The sequence below is a fragment of the Lissotriton vulgaris genome, chromosome 5 (assembly GCF_964263255.1).
Source record: "Lissotriton vulgaris chromosome 5, aLisVul1.2, whole genome shotgun sequence".
Lineage (NCBI taxonomy): Eukaryota > Metazoa > Chordata > Amphibia > Caudata > Salamandridae > Lissotriton > Lissotriton vulgaris.
This window is the reverse complement of record NC_141693.1, coordinates 651,536,155-651,544,200: the sequence shown is the minus strand read 5'-3', so window position 1 is coordinate 651,544,200 and position 8,046 is coordinate 651,536,155. Positions and strand designations below refer to the sequence as shown.

Genomic DNA, 8,046 nt, shown 5'->3' with positions numbered 1-8,046 from the left:
ACGGCACCTATACAAATAAAAAAACAACAAAAATAAACAACAAACTCTTTACAGAGGTCAAGTACACAGGTATGTAGGAGGGCTTGGGACATCTGTCACAGGTCTTCCAGTGTCATGTGGCACTATACATCACTACCTGTAAAAAAACTTGGGGTGATGCAAGTGGGAGGAAAGGGGGACAATCGGTGCTTAATTAGCAGCTTTTTACTGCCTCGAAAGTGGAATGTGTGCGTCCCTCCCCCTGTCCTCCCAAGTTCTTAAAACAGTTGTTTCAATCCAATATGAAGTCCTTTTTTCTCGTTTTTTTTCTTTTTTAACATTTTTTTTATAAAAGGGGTCAGGGAGTTAGGTAATTACATCTCCGAGATGTCTACTCAAGGTTTCGTTTACCAGGCTGGAGCTGTTTTGGCAAGACGTCTCATACGCCTAGTGTTTCTGTCCTGGTCACGAATCTTCTTCATCTCGGCATCTGTCAAGGTTTCTAGCAAGGGGCACTGGTCAGCATCGCCTGTGTTACGGATCGCAATCTCTACCGTAGGCAGTGGATTTTCACTGAAGGCGTAGGTTTTCTGATGCCGCTCAGCTGTCCCCGAATGCTGTATGCAATGGTAGTAACAAACTCCCCACCCAATCCTTGCTCAGAACACAACTTCAGGGCAAACTTCTCTGGAGAATTCTCCTTCTCCGACATGTCCCATTCAAACTGGTCCACCAGGGAGATGTTCCCCACGTGGATGTTTAGCTTTCTAATGACCTGCTGAACAGACTGGTCTTCTAAGATACTGTCTGTAGGACACGACTGAATTTGTTGTCTGATGGCAAAAGCAATGGCAGGGACGAACATCAAAGGGTTCAAATCCAAATCGTCACTGAGAATTTCTGCAAACATTTCTGGAGTCATCAGCTTCTCATTCATGTTCCAAGTGAAAGCATCTCGCAGTTTCTGCCCATCAATCTCCATGTCTAGCTCCCTCGCTGCTCCCTGCTCCCCCCACACGTGGTATCGTAGCGCTTACCTTGCACTGCCATAGCAACGCTTATTACCAGACTTGAGCGCACAGAGTAGAATCATCGCAGCGCTTCTTGAGCAGACTGTCATTTACATTGTATTGTGCCTTATTATTTTGCTGTGCCACTCGCTTTGCAAATTGTTGCCTGATTGTGCTGCCCAGTCGATATTGCTTGTTAGATCGTGCCCAATCTCGTCCTGTTCCCTCTCGTGGCTTGCAGCCATCTTGTTGTTTGTTTGTTGTGCCTCCAAGCCCGGCCCTCGACCCCGCTCCCGCCTCCCAGCTGCTCCGCCCTCACACAGAGAGTGTAGGCTCTACCTTCGCAGCTTCAGCGCTGTGACCGTCCGGAGGCTCTCTGAAGCGGTCGCTCCTTCGCTGCTCCCTGCTCCCCCCACACGTGGTATTGTAGCGCTTACCTTGCACTGCCATAGCAACGCTTATTACCAGACTTGAGTGCACTGAGTAGAATCATCGCAGCGCTTCTTGAGTAGACCGTCATTTACATTGTATTGTGCCTTATTATTTTGCTGTGCCACTCGCTTTGCAAATTGTTGCCTGATTGTGCTGCCCAGTCGATATTGCTTGTTAGATCGTGCCCAATCTCGTCCTGTTCCCTCTCGTGGCTTGCAGCCATCTTGTTGTTTGTTTGTTGTGCCTCCCAGCCCGGCCCTCGACCCCGCTCCCGCCTCCCAGCTGCTCCGCCCTCGCCCCTCCCCCTCCTCCATCCACATATGACAGATGCTTAGGCGCGCAGCGTTCACGCGCAGCGGTCGCGCCCCATGCACGCCGAAGGTGCGCCACAGGTAAGCCCGTCTACGCCTGTCCGTGCCTGGACCGTGCCCAGCGCCAGACCCCCTGGCTCTTGCAAAACCCACTCCACTCACTTAACTTATGACGCCGCCACTCTCCTTGCCCTCAACCCTGGCCGCACCCCACAATGCTGCGTAGCTACTCCTGGACACACCCACGGACCATTCTCATGCCACTCATGCAAGTTCACCTGCATCAGGACCCACACCAAATCCTCCTCTTCCACACACAGCTTCGACTCTAACCACCTGAAGTGCATCCTGCTGAACACCCGCTCAGTCCACAAACATTCCACTAAACTCTGGGACCTTCTCAATACTACATCACCGGACATCGCCTTCCTTACAGAAACCTGGATGAACGCCTCATCAGCACCCGACATTGCCATAGCCATCCCGGACACCTACAAGATCATCCGAAAGGACCGCACCAACCAAACAGGAGGAGGCATCGTCATCGTCCATAAGAACACCATCCGAATCACGACCAGCTCCGACGACAACCTCTCGACCACCGAACATCTTCACTTCCAGATCCACACCCACCCCAGGACCACACTTAGAGGCACCCTCATATACAGACCACCAGGAACCCGCACACAATTCAATGAAGACATCACTGACCTCATCAGCCCACATACCCTCATCTCCGAGAACTACATTCTACTGGGAGACCTCAACTTCCACCTGGAAAAGAATAACGACAGCAACACCACCACCCTTCTGGACTACCTGGCCAATCTCAGACTCCAACAACTTGTTGACACCCCCACCCACTTAGCCAGACATACGCTCGACCCTATCTTCACCTCCAGCAAACACATCTCCTTCGATCACACCAAAGCTCTCCATTGGACGGACCACAGCTGCGTTCACTTCAGCTACAAAAAGACCACGACCCACAACCCACCACAACCTATCCCTCGAAGAAACTGGAACAAAATCACCACCCACCAACTCTTCACATTGCTTAACCAAAACCCCCCCGCCATATCATCGGACCCAAACCAAGCTGCCACCAAACTCACACAATGGATTGCCCACAGCGCTGACGAATTAGCACCCTTGAAAAACCACCAGATCAAACAAGGTAGCAAAAAGGCCCCCTTATTCAACGATGAACTTAAGAAATCCAAAATGTTATGTCGTACCCTCGAGAAAACCTGGAAAAAAAACCCAACAACTAACAACCTGACCACCTTCAAGGACGCCACCCGCAAACACCACCAATTGATACGATCCACCAAGAAATCAGCATTCAAGGATCGACTCGACAACAACGCCCATAAACTGCAAGGAACTATTCAACATCGTCAAAGAATTTACCATCCCCACCGCAACCTCAAACGACATTACTCCCTCCCAAGACCTCTGCAATTCATTATCCTCTTTCTTCTACAACAAAATCGCCGACATACATAACAGCTTTGAGAACATTTCCAAAGAACAGTCCACTCCAAACCTAAACCGCCCTCTAACAACCTTCGCGCCTGGATCCCCACCGGGAAGACAGTCACCCAGGCCCTTGTCACCAGCCGACTGGACTACGGCAACTCCCTCTACGCCGGAATCACCGACAAACTCCAGAAGAGACTCCAGCGGATCCAGAACGCTTCAGCAAGACTCATCCTGGACATCCCCCATCACAACCACATCTCCGGACACCTGCGAGACCTGCACTGGCTCCCGGTCAAAAAGAGAATCACCTTCCGTCTCCTCACCCACGCACACAAAGCCCTGCACAACCAAGGACCAGGATACCTCAACAGCCGCCTCAACTTCTACGCTCCCAAACGCCAGCTCCGATCGACCGGCCATGCCCTCGCTGCCGTCCCCCGCATCCGAAGAGCTACCACAGGGGAAAGGTCCTTCTCCTACCTCGCCGCTAAGATCTGGAACTCCCTCCCGACCCACCTCCGCCTGACCCAGGACCACCTCGCCTTCAGGAAGCAGCTCAGGACCTGGCTGTTGGAGCAGTAGCAGACCCCCTTTCCCAAGCGCCTTGAGACCCTCCGGGTGAGTAGCGCGCTATACAAATGCTTTGATTGATTGATTGATTGATTGATTGAACCCAATCACCACTGAAGACACCATCTGCCTAATGAACTCCATCCATTCAGGCTCGCCAACCGACCCATGCCCCCACCACATCTTCAACAAAGCAGACTCCATCATCGCACCCCATCTCCGCGATGTCATCAACTGCTCCCTCAACACCGCTACCTTCCCAGAAAGCTGGAAACATGCCGAAATCAGCGCCCTTCTGAAGAAACCCACAGCGGACCCCTCTGAACTCAAGAACTACCGCCCCATCTCACTCCTCCCCTTCCCGGCCAAAGTCATTGAAAAAGCCGTCAATAGCCAGCTCGCAGCCTTCCTTGAATCCAACAATTCACTCAACCCCTCACAGTCTGGCTTTCAAGCCAAACACAGCACCGAAACCGCCCTCATCACTGCTACGGATGACATCTGAACGCTACTGGACAACGGAGAAACAGTTGCCCTCATCCTACTTGACCTCTCTGCCGCCTTCGACACAGTCTGTCACAGCACCCTCATACAACGCCTCAGCAACGTCGGAATACAAGGAAAAGCGTTGGACTGGATCATCTCGTTCCTCGCCGGAAGAACACAGAGAGTCCGCCTCCCCCCATTCAAATCAGAGGCCACCGAAGTCATCTGCGGCGTACCACAAGGATCATCACTTAGTCCCACCCTTTTCAAAGTGTACATGAGTCCCCTCGCAACCATCGCGCGACAACACGACCTCAACATCATTTCCTATGCTGACGACAACCAGCTAATCCTCTCCCTCACCAAAGACCCCAACACCGCCAAAACCAATCTACACGATGGAATGAAAGAAGTAGCCGAATGGATGAAGAACAGTCGTTTAAAACTAAACTCGGACAAAACGGAAGTCCTCATCTTAGGATCGTCCCCCTCTGCATGGGACGACTCATGGTGGCCAACGGCTCTGGGCACAGCACCCATACCTACAGATCACGCTCGAAACCTGGGCTTCATCCTAGACTCCTCCCTCTCGATGACCAGACAAGTCAACGCCGTTTCATCATCATGCTTCAACATCCTACGCCTGCTCAAAAAAATCTTTTGCTGGATCCCCCCCGAAACAAGAAAAACAGTCACCCACGCACTGGTCACTAGCCGACTAGATTATGGAAACACCCTTTACGCCGGAACCAAAGACAAACTACAGAAAAAACTCCAACGCATCCAAAACGCCTCAGCCAGACTCATACTAGACATCCCCCGTCAAGCCCACATTTCCGGTCACCTGAAAGATCTCCACTGGCTTCCCGTTAACAAGAGAGTAACATTCCGTCTCCTCACCTACGCACACAAGGCCCTCTACGACCTAGGACCCGAATGCCTCAAAAACGACTGTCCTTCTACACACCCACTCGCCAACTTCGTTCATCCAATCAAGCCCTCGCCGCAATTCCGCGCATCAATAGATCCACCATGGGAGGTAGATCTTTCTTCTACTTAGCGGCCAAAACCTGGAATTCTCTCCCCTCTCACCTCCGCCTTACACAGAACCACCTCTCCTTTAGAAAGCAGCTAAAAACCTGGCTATTCGATAAGTAATGCACCCACCCTCCCCAAGCGCCTTGAGACCCTCTGGGTAAGTAGTGCGCTATACAAATTACTGAACTTGAACTTGAACTTGAACCTCTGGCTGGGAAGCATTCTCGTGTACCACTGCTGGGTCATGGTCATCAAAACAAAGAGGGAAAGTTCTCTTCTTATCCTGGCCCATTTGATTTCTGTTGATTGTTGTGGAGGAAGGCACTGCATCCAAGTGATGGGACCTTTTAGGCAATGTCGGTACCCATTGGCTGTTCCTCTTTGCTTTCTGTTCTCTGAGGTAGGTTGGAGGCTCAGTGCTGATGGACACTGCTTTGTATTTCTCATCGTTCCCATCCAAGATCTCCTCCACTTCGGAAGCTTTCAAGAGAGTGACGCTGGTGGCCAATGAAGTATAACCATGATATTTTTTACCATGTGAGGAAGCTACAATTATTTTCCTTTCTTCCACTGATGCTAGTCTTCTCCACAGAGATGGGTAACGCTTATACAGGGAGCCGCGGAACATAGGCAGATAGTTTCCTACCTCGGAGCCGATCATGAAGAAGTCTCCGCCCTCCTCCAGCTGAAATTTAACGGGCTTCTGTCTGAAAGTCTTGCTTAGCGCCATGATCATCCTGGTGGACTCTCTGCGCTTTCGGGACCAGTTTTTCACTCCCGGCTGCCGGCCTCCCTTCGCATCCATCCATGCACTTTACTAGGCTTTTAGGAATAGACTTTGCACTAGAACCCAACCCTGCACCTTGGTCACTTGACAAACTGCCTATTAAGAACAGCAGATGCCGGAAATATAGCACTTTAACTTCATCTGCTCTGTTGATGCACAGTTGTTTTAGTTTTGAGGTTTTTTCTGACTTCTTACTTGTTACTAAAGGAATCACTCTATTAATTGTATTTATGGTCTTACCAAAATGAAAGATTTGTATTAACCTCGGAAGAACCCATTTTAGCTGCATTGTAATGACTTTAATTATTAGCTCAATAAAGTCTATCTATCTATCTATCTATCTATCTATCTATCTATCTATCTATCTATCTATCTATCTATCTATCTATCTATCTATCTATCTATCTATCTATCTATCTATCTATCTATCTATCTATCTATCTATCTATCTATCTATCTATCTATCTATATATCTATATATCTATCTGCAAAGGGCCACCAAGTGGCCCAACTACAACAGCACTAAGGCCTACGTAACGGCCCAACTACAGAAACTCAAAGGGCCATGCAGCTCATATGTTAATAATGTCCGATTTGCCATCACATGGAATGATCCAATATTATACGTTGATGTTTTTCAACAATATGGTTTATCAGTAATGGAAAAGTAGTGAAATATATGGGTTGGATAAATATTGCAAATATACACGTGTGCCTGCACAGTTATGCACACAAAGAGCCATATGTTTGATACATACATGTGACACAACACATCAAAGCACCCTGTTAGCCTGCAGTGTGTGAATGGGAAAGGGCCAAAATGCTCCATAATTTTCCTAATATGTAGCATTCCTGCCCTTTTCTAGTGCTGGATACAGTTTTACCTACCCTGTACCACACAGCTACCCATCATGTTACAAGGGTGCCTGACTTGCAGGCAGGTACATTTTGGTGCAGGAAGGTACACCTTACTTACACCATATACACAACCCTCTGAGACATTTACTATTTGTAAGTTTCCTACTGAATACAGCACACTTAGAAAGTGCAAACAAGGTGAAGAGAATACAGTATGTTATCCGCATGCACCTCTGGTGAGGAGTTGTACAACTGAGACACATTCCATGGGCTAGCGATATTTGTCAATCTTTTGATGGGTCCATATCCATTAGTTGGTGCATGGTGTATGCCATTTCACCTTTGGCACACTTCTCTCCTGCTGAGTAACCCAAGAGTACTGTTTTGGGCAGACATAGGTTCCTCTAGTTTCTTCAAGGCACTCAGGGACCCACAAGGTTCCTTATCAAACACATGGCTTAACAAAACCTATTTAGTTTTTTGATTACACCAGTGTCCCCTTGCGTGGATCACCTGCAACACAACACTTAATGAATGGGGCCATAATGTGATGGTATCATTTGTGCACAAGTGTATCTATCAGTATTCATGTAGCTGACTATTTTATGGTTTACAAGTGTTTCTGGTGTTACAAACGCTATTCTGACAATGCGTACATATGTGTAATATCTCACAATCCACACACAGTTACCGCTTTGGAAGGTCTTTGTGACTCAGGGGCTAAGGATACTTTAAAATGTGTCGGTTCTCCTATCATTACCCTTGTGCACTCCCAAATGGGTGTATTTAGTATATGGTTTTCAATCATTGTAAGATTGACATCAGTATCCTTCACCTTGTGTAGCACAAGTGGACTCACAACTTTCACAAAGACTAGCTGTAGGAAATTAGGATCTCCTTTCATGGTTACCCCCAGTTTTTGCTGGTGTTCAACTTGTTTCTGAATATTCTGATCGGGATCTGGCTGATCAGGACTTCAGCCACTGTGCTTCCTCTCTAAATTGGTAATTGTAAGTGCCTTGGTACATTCTATTAGGCTACTGGGGGAGACCGGTAAGTCCCTAGTATATGGTACTGAGGTACCTAGGGC

The 8,046-nt window shown here is 48.5% G+C and overlaps 1 pseudogene; it reads right to left on the bottom strand.

Annotated features, from left to right (window-relative positions):
- Nucleotides 1–386: 386 nt before the first annotated feature.
- LOC147711360 (SWI/SNF-related matrix-associated actin-dependent regulator of chromatin subfamily B member 1-like) lies at nucleotides 387–6,047 on the bottom strand (annotated as a pseudogene).
- Nucleotides 6,048–8,046: the final 1,999 nt, after the last annotated feature.